A 13,716-nucleotide genomic window follows, 5' to 3' on the forward strand; every position below is an offset into this window, starting at 1 on the left:
ACATGCACAGACAGACCTCTGACTTATTCATAATCTTGTCATTATTTATGTGACTTAAATATTCACCTATCTAAAATGTACCGCATGACTTCATTTTCTTTGTCTGAAGTAACATATGCAATGTGTGGATATGGAATTAAAAGCCTCCATTTTAATTTGTCAAATTAATTTACAATTTACCATGTGCTATCTCGACTGACTTGAGGAAAGAGGCAGTTGCACCAGGGACTGGTCGCAAATTAATCCTAGGACAACAATTTACCAATGAACCAAACATGCAGTGCCCACATTCTATTACTATTACAAACCCTGTTTCCATAGGAGATGGATGATCTCAGGCCCATAGAAGCCGGCGGCGTTTCTGGATGTTGTTGATAAATGGCTTTCGCTTTGCATAGAAGAGCTTTAACTTGCACTTACAAATGTAGCGACGATTTGTATTTATTGACAGTGGTTTTCTGAAGTGTTCCTGAGCCCATGTGGTAATATCCTTTAGAGCAGGGGTAGGGAACCTATGGCTCTAGAGCCAGATGTGGCTCTTTTGATAACTACATATGGCTCTCAGATAATTATATTTATATAGCGCTTTTCTCTAGTGACTCAAAGCGCTTTACAAAGTGACACCCAATATCTAAGTTACATTTAAAGCAGTGTGGGTGGCACTGTGGGCAGGTGTGTAAAGTGTCTTGCCCAAGGACACAATGACAGTGACTAGGATGACGGAAGCGGGAATCGAACCTGGAACCCTCAGGTTGGTAGCACGGCCACTCTCCTAACCGAGCGAAGCCGAGTAACCGTGTAATACTCTTCTATATCAGTAGGTGGCAGTCGGTAGCTAATTGCTTTGTAGATGTGGGAAACAGCGGGAGGCAGGGTGCAGGTAAAAAGATGTCTAATGCTTAAACCAGGGGTAGGGAACCTATGGCTCTAGAGCCAGATGACTGCCTTTGGCTCTCAGATCAATCTTAGCTGACATTGCTTAACACAATAAGTAATGAATAATTCCGCTGGTAATCACAGTTTCAAAAATAACGTTCAAATTATAAAACATTCGCACGCATTTTAATCCAACCATCCGTTTTCTACCGCACTTGTTTAAGATGTCGCATTAATGGTAAGAAGAATTATATTTATTATTGGTTAACTTTTAGAATAACAATGTTGTTCAAAAGAATAAGAGATGTATTATACTCTACAAATGTTGGTCATACTTAAAAAATGCACGAATTTAGTTGTATTCAGTGTTAAAAATGTTATATGGCTCTTACGGAAATACATTTTGAAACATTTGGCTTTCATGGCTCTCTCAGCCAAAAAGGTTCCCGACCCCGGCTTTAGAGATTGTTGTCGGTTTTTGATACAGTGCCGTCTGAGGGATCAAAGGTCACGGTCATTAAATGTTGGTTTCCGGCCATGCCGTTTACCTGGAGTGATTTCTCCAGATTCTTTGAACCTTTTGATGATATTATGGACCGTAGATGTTGAAATCCCTAAATTTCTCACAATTGCACTTTGAGAAACATTGTTGTTAAACTGTTTGACTATTTGCTCACGCAGTTGTGGACAAAGGGGTGTACCTCGCCCCATCCTTTCTTGTGAAAGACTGAGCATTTTTTGGGAAGCTGTTTTTATACCCAATCATGGCACTCACCTGTTCCCAATCAGCCTGCACACCTTTGGGATGTTCCAAATAAGTGTTTTCCTCAACTTTAGCAGTTTTTATTGCCACCTTTCCCAACTCCTTTGTCACTTGTTGCTGGCATCAAATTTTTTGCGAAAAAAAAAAATGTTTATCAGTTTGAACATCAAATATGTTGTCTTTGTAGCATATTCAACTGAATACGGGTTGAAAATGATTTGCAAATCATTGTTTTTCGTTTATATTTACATCTAACACAATTTCCCAACTCATATGAAAACAGGGTTTGTATGTAAACTGCAAATAAAAAATATTAAATGCTACTGTATACAGAATTATTAAACAGTTGGCCCGCATGACAAATAGGACCCTGGAATAACACCAAACCGGCCAGCGAGTTCAGTTCATAGAACCTGACCAACGTTTTTGTAGCAGATTTCTAAAAACTGTCATATCTTTTTTTGCAGTATGTCCTTAAAAACAACAAAGCGCTCCTTTTGAAACAATGTTACAGATGGTGCAGTATGTACTGTACATACAACTAGCCTAAATAGCATGTTAGCATCGATTAGCTCGCAGACATGAACTGACCAAATATAGCTTAAGTAGCACTCCACGCAAGCCGATAACACCAACAAAGCTCACCTTTGTGCATTCCCGCACAGCATAAACCATTTGGTGGACAAAATGAGACAAATAAGGAGTGGCATTAAACATGTCTTTTTGTGGCAGCGTTGGAAAAAAAATTATATATGTTGACAAATTGTTGCGTCACAGTCCACACCAAATACGGTGAGTTCAAAGACCGCTGAAATTAGTAGGACAAAACGGTGATAAAACATGGGTATTTGCTTTACCCGATTGTTTAAATAAATTGACAGACTTCAAAGGTGTACTGCAGATGAATGATAAAAATAGTAGTGACAGGAAAAGTGTGGTTGACCTGTCCTTAGCTTTTTGGAAATGTAGCTCCCAAAATAATACAGTTAAATAGCTCTAGTGTGCTGTATTTGTGCATGTTGCAAAACACAACTTGATTATTTTCCTTGCAATAAAAGGACTAATAATCACAGGTTGAACCCCAAAAGACTAACTACAGGGTAAAAACACCAAATGCACAATGGTTGGGCAAACTCCCATGCACCTTTATGGCCCTGCCGAGATTCTTAAAATGGTCGGCAGTTCCATGACGAGGATTAAAAAAAACATATTCTCCTTTTTAATTCCGACGTTCCATTGAATAGTGGACTAGCTTCCCAAGAAAGCCACAATAGACATTACTAGAAAGGCTGAGTAGTGTTATTCACACCAGTGCCCCTTTTTAAAAAAAGGAACCACCACACTTGTCCAGGAGTACCGCCCTTGATGGAGTCAACCACAGCTTCCAGGCCCCTTGATGAACTCCAGGTGGCTCACATCCACCCCTGGGGCCCTGCCACCAAGGAGCTCATCAACCTCGGCCCCCGAGATAGAAAACCCCATCATAAAGTCCCTAGGCATTGCCTTCTTACGAGTAGAAGTGCTAAGATTGAGGAGCTCTCAAAGTCCTCTGTACTCCTGTTCTCAATATCTGGCATTTAGAGGTCACCAGCACACCATCCCCACCATACAGAACATTGGTAGTGCACTGTATCATCCTGACAGCTGCTTCCAGAGTCCCATAAACACAAAAGGCCAAAGAGGACTCCTTCAGGCAACAAGGATTGACTTACCAAACCATCGCTTGTCACCACTAGCAATGCCAAAGAGAGACTCCTCTCAAGAAGACTGAATCCAGAGCCCTGGGGTCCCGGTGAGTCTGACTACTGCCAGCTGGAACATCTCAAGTCCAGACTTTTAGCTCCCCACCATCTTACAATGTACTTAACACTTTTGGCCCCTCCAATGGTAAACCAACTGGAGGGTGTTTCGTTGAAAGACTCCTCTCAAGAAGACTGAATCCAGAGCCCTGGGGTCCAGGTGAGTCTGACTACTGCTAGCAGGAACATCTCAAGTCCAGACTTTTAGCTCCCCACCATCTTACAATGTACTTAACACTTTTGGCTTCTCCAATGGTAAACCAACTGGAGGGTGTTTCGTTGAGAGACTCCTCTCAAGAAGACTGAATCCAGAGCCCTGGGGTCAAGGTGAGTCCGACTATTGCTAGCAGGAACATCTCAAGTCCAGACTGTTAGCTCCCACCCATCTTACAATGTACTTAACACTTTTGGCCCCTCCAATGGTAAACCAACTGGAGGGTGTTTCGTTGAGAGACTCCTGTCAAGAAGACTAAATCCAGAGCCCTCCGGTCAAGGTGAGTCCGACTATTGTTTACTGGAAAATCACAAGTCCAGACTTTTAGCTCCCACCCATCTTACAATGTACTTAACACTTTTGGCCCCTCCAATGGTAAACCAACTGGAAGGTGTTTCGTTGAGGGACTCCTCTTAAGAAGACTGAATCCAGAGCCCTGGGGTCCAGGTGAGTCTGTCTACTGCTAGCTGGAACATCTCAAGTCCAGACTTTTAGCTCCCCACCATCTTACAATGTACTTAACACTTTTGGCCTCTCCAATGGTAAACCAACTGGAGGGTGTTTCGTTGAGGGACTCCTCTCAAGAAGACTGAATCCAGAGCCCTGGGGTCAAGGTGAGTCTGACTATTGCTAGCAGGAACATCTCAAGTCCAGACTGTTAGCTCTCACCCATCTTACAATGTACTTAACACTTTTGGCCCCTCCAATGGTAAACCAACTGGAGGGTGTTTCGTTGAGAGACTCCTGTCAAGAAGACTAAATCCATAGCCCTCCGGTCAAGGTGAGTCCGACTATTGCTTACTGGAAAATCACAAGTCCAGACTTTTAGCTCCCACCCATCTTACAATGTACTTAACACTTTTGGCCCCTCCAATAGTAAACCAACTGGAGGGTGTTTCGTTGAGAGACTCCTGTCAAGAAGACTAAATCCAAAGCCCTCCGGTCAAGGTGAGTCCGACTATTGCTTACTGGAAAATCACAAGTCCAGACTCTTAGCTCCCACCCATCTTACAATGTACTTAACCCTTTTGGCCCCTCCAATGGTAAACCAACTGGAGGGTGTTTCGTTGAGAGACTCCTCTCAAGAAGACTGAATCCAGAGCCCTGGGGTCAAGGTGAGTCTGACTATTGCTAGCAGGAACATCTCAAGTCCAGACTGTTAGCTCCCACCCATCTTACAATGTACTTAACACTTTTGGCCCCTCCAATGGTAAACCAACTGGAGGGTGTTTCGTTGAGAGACTCCTGTCAAGAAGACTAAATCCAGAGCCCTCCGGTCAAGGTGAGTCCGACTATTGCTTACTGGAAAATCACAAGTCCAGACTTTTAGCTCCCACCCATCTTACAATGTACTTAACACTTTTGGCCCCTCCAATGGTAAACCAACTGGAGGGTGTTTCGTTGAGAGACTCCTCTCAAGAAGACTGAATCCAGAGCCCTGGGGTCCAGGTGAGTCTGACTACTGCTAGCAGGAACATCTCAAGTCCAGACTTTTAGCTCCCCACCATCTTACAATGTACTTAACACTTTTGGCCTCTCCAATGGTAAACCAACTGGAGGGTGTTTCGTTGAGAGACTCCTCTCAAGAAGACTGAATCCAGAGCCCTGGGGTCAAGGTGAGTCTGACTATTGCTAGCAGGAACATCTCAAGTCCAGACTGTTAGCTCTCACCCATCTTACAATGTACTTAACACTTTTGGCCCCTCCAATGGTAAACCAACTGGAGGGTGTTTCGTTGAGAGACTCCTGTCAAGAAGACTAAATCCAGAGCCCTCCGGTCAAGGTGAGTCCGACTATTGCTTACTGGAAAATCACAAGTCCAGACTTTTAGCTCCCACCCATCTTACAATGTACTTAACACTTTTGGCCCCTCCAATGGTAAACCAACTGGAGGGTGTTTCGTTGAGAGACTCCTCTCAAGAAGACTGAATCCAGAGCCCTGGGGTCCAGGTGAGTCTGACTACTGCTAGCTGGAACATCTCAAGTCCAGACTTTTAGCTCCAGACCATCTTACAATGTACTTAACACTTTTGGCCCCTCCAATGGTAAACCAACTAGAGGGTGTTTCGTTGAGAGACTCCTCTCAAGAAGACTGAATCCAGAGCCCTAGGGTCAAGGCTTCTACTTCCGGTACAGGCAAGGATTTTTTATTAGCGACCAAAAGTTGCGAACTTTATTGTCGATGATCTCTACTAAATCCTTTCAGCAAAAATATGGCAATATCGGGAAATGATCAAGTATGACACATTAAAATGGACCTGCTATCCCCGTTTAAATAAGAAAATCTCAATTCAGTTGAAATATAATTACGACTGCAGGACGTGTTAGCAGTCCATGTTAACATCACACATGATGCACTAAGCGAGAGGCTGACAATCATCAAAAAACTATTTTACTTAGAGTGGAATAAAGGCTGTTAGAGTGTATGACAGGCTTTTAGGAGAATAGTTGTGCTTAAAGTTTAATTGGATGCGTATGCCAGCAGGTAAATGTGTTTAAAAAGTATGAGTCAGTAGGCTTTCGGAAATTCTGGTTGGTTCCTGAGAGGCTGAGTTGTGTTTGCAAAAGTAAAAATTAACATATACATACATATATATTAAGGGTGTGGGAAAAATACATTTGAATACGAATATACATATATATATATATATATATATATATATATATATGTAGGTGTGGGAAAAATCACAAGACTACTTAATCTCTACAGAACTGTTTCATGAGGGGTTCCCTCAATCATAAGGAGATCGAGCACTATTCTCTGGATAATCCAATCAAGACATATATATATATATATATATATATATATATATGCCATTTTTTTGTTAACAGTAATGTTAAAATGTACACATTTATTCTACACATTCTTACATTGGAAAACATTACTAAAACAGAGGCTTCCCTGGAAATGACTGTCGTAGAATTACCAACAAGGTATGACAATGTGTTTCAAACGTAAAGGAAATGTCAGGCTGGTCTTCTTCTAATGGATTTATTATAATCTTTTAAAGCTCTGTAATGTTTGCTGTAGTCTGGTACAACATGGCGCACAAACAACTATCAGAAATGCAGCCAATAAATATTGAACTGGTATCGGGACAACACTTATACACGCACACATTGAGCATCCACTGGCAGAAATGTAAATCGGCGCCTAAGGTGATGAGTACAATTTTTACAAAAAGTTACTGAAGTAAATGTGATGGAGTGCAACACACCTCTAATATTAGGTATGGGGAAAAAAGTGTTCACCATTATTAATTTGATTAAAAGGTGTGTCTCACAAAATGTATTACAAACGATACAAAGCTGAACACTGAACGAAAGAACCAACATATCCTAACAAATCAACATGGATTCCAATGTACTTTCACTGTTCCGTACGGTATTTTACACCTAAACAAACAAAAAAATGTACATCAGTCTGCTCACACACATAAATAAAGTGATACGTTGCAGCAAAAATGATTCGTCATTTTCACCCATAGTCATTTTTTATTTTACTTTTTGCCAAGAGCGGCTGTTGGGATTGAGTTACAACTGAAGCCACCTTGTCATGGTCAAAGTAATATTCTCCAACCCAACAGACATACACTGAAGTACAAGGTATATAACCTATAAAGCTGGTTCAACCCAGCTTTATAGGTTATATACCATATCGCAGTTTTTTAATAGTTTGGCCGAAGGTGTGACTTATGAGTGAAATTATTAACACATTACCGTAAAATATCAAATAATATTTATTAGCTCATTCATGTATAAGATTTCATGGGATTTATAGATTAGGAGTGACAGATTATTTGGTAAACGTATATCATGTTCTTTGAATGTTATTTGAATGACTCTTACCATAATATGGTATGTTAACACTTCTATTATGTTAAGGGTCAATTTGACCCATTTCAGTTTTTGTGTTGATCAAAGTACTGGTTATCCTTTCTTTTTCTTGCTGAAAATTGGTGAATTTTCCTCATTTGGGGTCATTAACTGGTGTGTAAAATCTGGACACTTTGATGTGTAATGGAATGTCTTGCAGAGTTTGTATACAAAATTGATGTTGTGGGTCATTTTGACCCAGACGTTTTAATGTGGGCAAATAGCTTTTCAGATCCAAAATAAACATGTCTCTTTGATGTACTTTTTACTTTGATGTACAATTGTTTGTATTTTGATTGCTTCTGAGACCCAGAGCCAGGTGTGTGAAGAAAGGGAACTTTCTCACACTTGTCCTTGTCACTAATCTCATGTCATCTCTTTGACAAACTCACCAAAAATGAGCTCCAGAAGGATGACATCTGAGGAGACTTTATCACAGGATTGTACAACAAAGGTACACGTTCAACCCATGTATCCCACACATCTCTGATCGCAGATAGTTTGTCTCTTTCACGTCGACCAGCTCTGGTGTCGTGGTTGTCAAAGCGGATCACACGAGATATCATGTGTATACAAACTCTGCACAGATATTCCACTACACATCAAAGTGTCCAGATATACACAGCAGTTCATGACACTGGATGAGGAAAAGTCACCAAATATCAGCAAGAAAAAGAAAGGATAACCGGTACTTTGATCAACACAAAAACTTAAATGGGTCAAATTGACCCTTAACATAATACAAATGGAATTAAAAATGTAATGTATGTCACTTTTCTAAATGTTTATACAACTTAAAATAAAGTTGTTATTCGTTTAACCTGTTTAGAGTGCATTTACACAGTACGGGTCAAAATGACCCGCAACCTAATCAATGTAATTTTTTTCAACATAATATGTTATGTTAACATACCAGGCACCTTCTCAGTTGGTTATTTATGCCTCATATAACGTACACTTATTCATCCTGTTGTTCACTATTCTTTATTTATTTTAAATTGCCTTTCAAATGTCTATTCTTGGTGTTGGGTTTTATCAAATTATTCCCCCCAAAAATGCGACTTGTACTCCAGTGCGACTTATATATGTTTTTTTTTTCTTCTTTATTATGCATTACTCCAGAGCGACTTATACTCGGAAAAAAACGGTATTCAACCCAAATGCTGGGTCATTTAAACTGCAATAATGGTTTTGATTCTCCCAAAATAATAATTTTAAGGACTTTTGTAGTCCAAACGTCATGATAATTTGTGACACCTCCAGGCATTTTAGTATTTCGACTAGTAGTTTTTTTTTAAGATTCCCACCATTTTTTTGAAGTCCAAACAACATAGTGAACATATGTAGATTTGAAACTATCTGCCATCTTTGTAGACTAAATCTACTACTTTTTTTAATCATTCCTAAGACAATGGTTGAGTGATTTTGAAGTACTTTCACAAGCGTGATTCAATTTGAGGGCCAATTAACATAATCTGCATTAATTAAGATGGAGAACGAGCTCATAACTCTGTCACTGCAAAATTCTCAGAGACTTACCCAAGGATTTAACTATTTCACACACTATCCTCACTCACAGTTTCAACTGTTGGTCCTTCTTAAAGGTGTATTTAATATTGTTTCTCCTTAAAACTGAGTTTAAATGCTATTAAATGTTCCAGACAAGTCGGTAATGCTGTAAATTTGCAGCAACAAAATAATGAATTAAGCCGTAAATTAATCAAAAACGCAGAGTGTAGCTGCAACATACTTGCCAACCTTGAGACCTCCGATTTCGGGAGGGGGGGCGTGGTTGGGGGTTGGGCGAGGGGCGTGGTTAGGGGCGGGGTGTTTTGGTGGGGCGTGGTTAAAAGGGGAGGAGTATATTTACAGCTATCCATTCATCCATTTCTACCGCGTATTTCCTTTGAGGTAACGGGGGGGCGCTGGTGCATGTCCCAGCTACATTCGGACGGAAGGCGGAGTACACCCTGGACAAGTCGCCACCTCATCACAGTAGGTGTAGAAATCTTTATTTATAATTGAATCACTTGTAATTTATAATTGAACCACTTGGCCGGGGAAGGCCTCGGGATACCCCGGGAAGAGCTAGACGAAGTGGCTGGGGAGAGGGAAGTCTGGGTTTCCCTGCTTAGGCTGTTGCCCCCGCGACCCGACCTCGGATAAGCGGAAAGAGGATGGATGGATGGATGGATGAATCACTTGTTTATTTTCAACAAGTTTTTAGTTATTTCTATATCTTTTTTTCCAAATAGTTAAAGAAAGACCACTACAAATTAGCAATATTTTTGCACTGCTATACAATTTAATAAATCAGAAACTGATGACATAGTGCTGTATTTTACTTTTTTATCTTTTTGTTTTTTTTCAACCAAAAATGCTTTGTTCAGATTAGGGGGTACTTTATTTAAAAAATGTTCACAGGGGGTACATCTCTGAAAAAAGGTTGAGAACCACTGCTCTAAAAGCCGTAGATGTTATTGTCACATATACATGCACAGTACATGGCAGTATTGTTCTGTTTAAGAGTGTCACAACATTGCTGTTTACGGCTGACGAAGTGCTTTACGGTAGACAAAAACGTGACTGCTGTTGTTGTGTGTTGTTTCCGCGCTGGGAGGACGTTAATGAGACTGCCTAACAACAAACCCACATAAAAAACGAAGAACTCGCCCTCGATCATTCTGTAGTTATAACGTCATTGGGCAGGCACTCTGTTTATATTGTGGGAAAGCGGACGTGAAAACAGGCTGTCGACACGTCACTCGGGTCCGCATGGGGCTGGAGGGGGCGTGGCCTCCAGCTCCGCCTGAATTTCGGGAGATTTTTGGGAGAAAAATTGTCCCGGGAGGTTTTCGGGAGAGGCGCTTGAATTTCGGGAGTCTCCCGGAAAATCCGGGAGGGTTGGCAAGTATGAGCTGCAATGCATTTTGGGAATAAGACTCACCCAAGGGAAGACAAGCTCCACCCCCACAGATAGACGTCGGTATTGCAACTTGTAGTTTTTGTCAAAACACCTTTTTTGTCAATCAATCAATCAATGTTTATTTATGTAGCCCTAAATCACAAGTGTCTCAAAGGACTGCACAAGCCACAACGTCACTCTCAGTTCAGATCCCACATAAAGGCAAGGAAAAACTCACAACCCAGTGGGTTGTCAGTGTGAATGACTATGAGAAACCTTGGTCGTACCCTCTAGGGGAGACCGGATGCAATGGACGTCGAGTGGTCCAGCATAATATTGTGAACGTACAGTCCATAGTGGATCTAACATTATAGTGAGAGTCCAGTCCATAGTGAGGCCAGCAGGAGACCATCCCGAGTGGAGACGGGTCAGCAGCACAGAGACGTCCCCAACCGATGCACAGGCGAGCGGTCCACCCCGGGTCCCGACTCTGGACAGCCAGCACTTCATCCATGGCCACCGGACCTGTGCCCCGCCTTCCACAAGGGAGAGGGGGCCAGAGCAGAAAAGAAAAGAAGCAGCAGATCAACTGGTCTAAAAATGGGGTCTATTTAAAGGCTAGAGTATACAAATGAGTTTTAAGATGGAACCTAAATACTTCTACTGAGGTAGCATCTCTAACTGTTACCAGGAAGGCATTCCAGAGTACTGGAAAACGCTCTATAGCCCGCAGACTTTTTTTGGGCTCTGGGAATCACTAAAAAGCCGGAGTTCTTTGAACGCATATTTCTTGCCGGGACAAAAGGTACAATACAATACAATTGGAGTACGAATGATGTGAGGATTTTGCGACCTCTAAAGGCAGAAGCTGAGTGTCTCGAAACTATGACTTGCAATACCGACCTCTGCCTGTAGGAGTCATAAATCATTATGGTGTATGGACTACAACTAAAATGGCAGTTGTGTTTAGAGAAAAACAAAACAAAAGGACGACCGGATATGGTGCACATCTACTTCCGGTTTTAATTCCGGTGTGTTGTCGCCGTCGTTGACCTTCTTGACTATCCCGTGCTTTTAGGCCACACCCCTCCGAGCTACAATAGTGGCGCTGGTGTAGGGATAACTAGCCTTATACGGACAATAATACTTCTCGTAAGATAACTTATTAAGTACATATAACTTTTTCTTTTACTTTTTCCTCCCAAAGCACCAGGCTGACCGTTTAACATCGTCTCAGGAGGTAGAGAGAAGCCAGTAGAGCATCACTCCCAGCTGCACGGTGAATTCTTATTTCCTTGCTGTGTTGCTCCCCAATTTCTGGGGTTGGGCAACGCCCCAGAGTTGACCCAACCAGTAGCCCACTAAAGTTTCCGGCAATACTTTAGTATGGGGAACATATTCTGAGTAACAAAGACTTAATTCAGAGTTATTTGGTTTGGGTTGAAGTTGGGGTGAGGGTTAGGGTTTTATTAGGCCTTGCAGAATAAGGGATTAATAAGTACTTAATAATGACTAATTAATGGTGAATATGTTCCCCATACTAAAGTGTTACCATGTTTCCTTATTTTAACCCTAGTGTGGTGTTCGGGCCTGTGGGACCCGTTTTCATTTTTTATTAAAAGAAAAATAGATTAGATTGGATTAGATTAGATTAGATAGTACTTTATTCATTCCGTCAGGAGAGTTCCTTCAGGAAAATTACAATTTTCAGCACAATCCCATTCAAGATCAGACAAACATTACAGGGAGACAGAACAGGATCGCTGACGGGTCTGCCGGCTTCCAGCGCCCCTTACAAAAAAAGATGAAATACAGGTAAACAAGGGGGGGGGGGGGGGGGGGGATAGAAGATTAAAATGAAATAAAAAAATCGCTCTTAGCCTGGGCCTTGGAGAGGGGGTGCAGACTGTAATAATACAACTAATTAATTTTTCAAACTGAAACTCACTGACTTTGGCTCATTTTACTTGAAGAACATAAATATTTAATGCCCCCCCACTCCCCGTCCTACCTACAGCTTTCTTCTTTGATGTCTCACTTGTTCATTGAACAAACTGCAAAAGATTCAGCAACACAGAAGTCCAGAATACTGTGGAATTTTGCGATGAAAACGGATAACTTAATAGCTTGGGACGATGCTGGAACCAAATGTCCTCTACAATGCGCGTGACGTTTACCGAGACGTTTCAGCAGGGATATTTCGGCGCCACATTTAAAATTGCAGTTTAGTAAACTAAACCGGCTGTATTGGCATGTGTTGCAATGTTAATATTTCATCATTGATATATAAACTATCAGACTGCGTGGTCGCTAGTAGTGGCTTTCAGTAGGCCTTTAACTAAGACAAAAATTACAATTATCCGCGATTAAACATTTTTATTGTTTGACAGCCCTAATTTGTTGTATTATTCAAATATATTCTATTGGCTCTTCTTGTTCAGAATAACCCGTGACATTTCTTTGCAATGTTTTATTTAGAAATGGGAAAAGATCATAAGATTCAGAGAACTGTGTGGCTATTAAAGGTTGTCCTCATCAGACACACACACACACACACACACACACACACACACATGCACACACACCAACAGAGACTGACACTAATATGGTGTAATTATGCCTCTCTACACATTCACCCACAGCCAGCTGCATAAGCATGTTGGGAATAATTTTTGCCGCAGTGGAAGTGAATTATCTTTGTGTGTGCGTGAAAAGTTCAAAACACAAACAATTCTCTCATAAAGTAATATAAAATATACAAGCAAACCAAAAATAAGATGGAAAGCTGACATACACTTGTAAAGAACATAATGTCGGACTACGTTAAGGTAACGTGTGGAGTTCCCCAGGGTTCGGTCCTTGGCCCTGTACTCTTCAGCATCTACATGCTGCCGCTAGGTGACATCATACGCAAATACGGTGTTAGCTTTCACTGTTATGCTGATGACACCCAACTCTACATGCCCCTAAAGCTGACCAACACGCCGGATTGTAGTCAACTGGAGGCGTGTCTTAATGAAATTAAACAATGGATGTCCGCTAACTTTTTGCAACTCAACGCCAACAAAACGGAAATGCTGATTATCGGTCCTGCTAGACACCGACCTCTATTTAATAATACAACTCTAACATTTGACAACCAAACAATTAAACAAGGTGACTCAGTAAAAAATCTGGGTATTATCTTCGAGCCAACTCTCCCCTTTGAGTCACACATTAAAAGCGTTACTAAAACGGCCTTCTTTCATCTCCGTAATACCGCTAAAATTCGCTCCATTTTGTC

This window comes from Nerophis ophidion, linkage group LG27, assembly GCF_033978795.1.
Source record: "Nerophis ophidion isolate RoL-2023_Sa linkage group LG27, RoL_Noph_v1.0, whole genome shotgun sequence".
Classification (NCBI taxonomy): domain Eukaryota; kingdom Metazoa; phylum Chordata; class Actinopteri; order Syngnathiformes; family Syngnathidae; genus Nerophis; species Nerophis ophidion.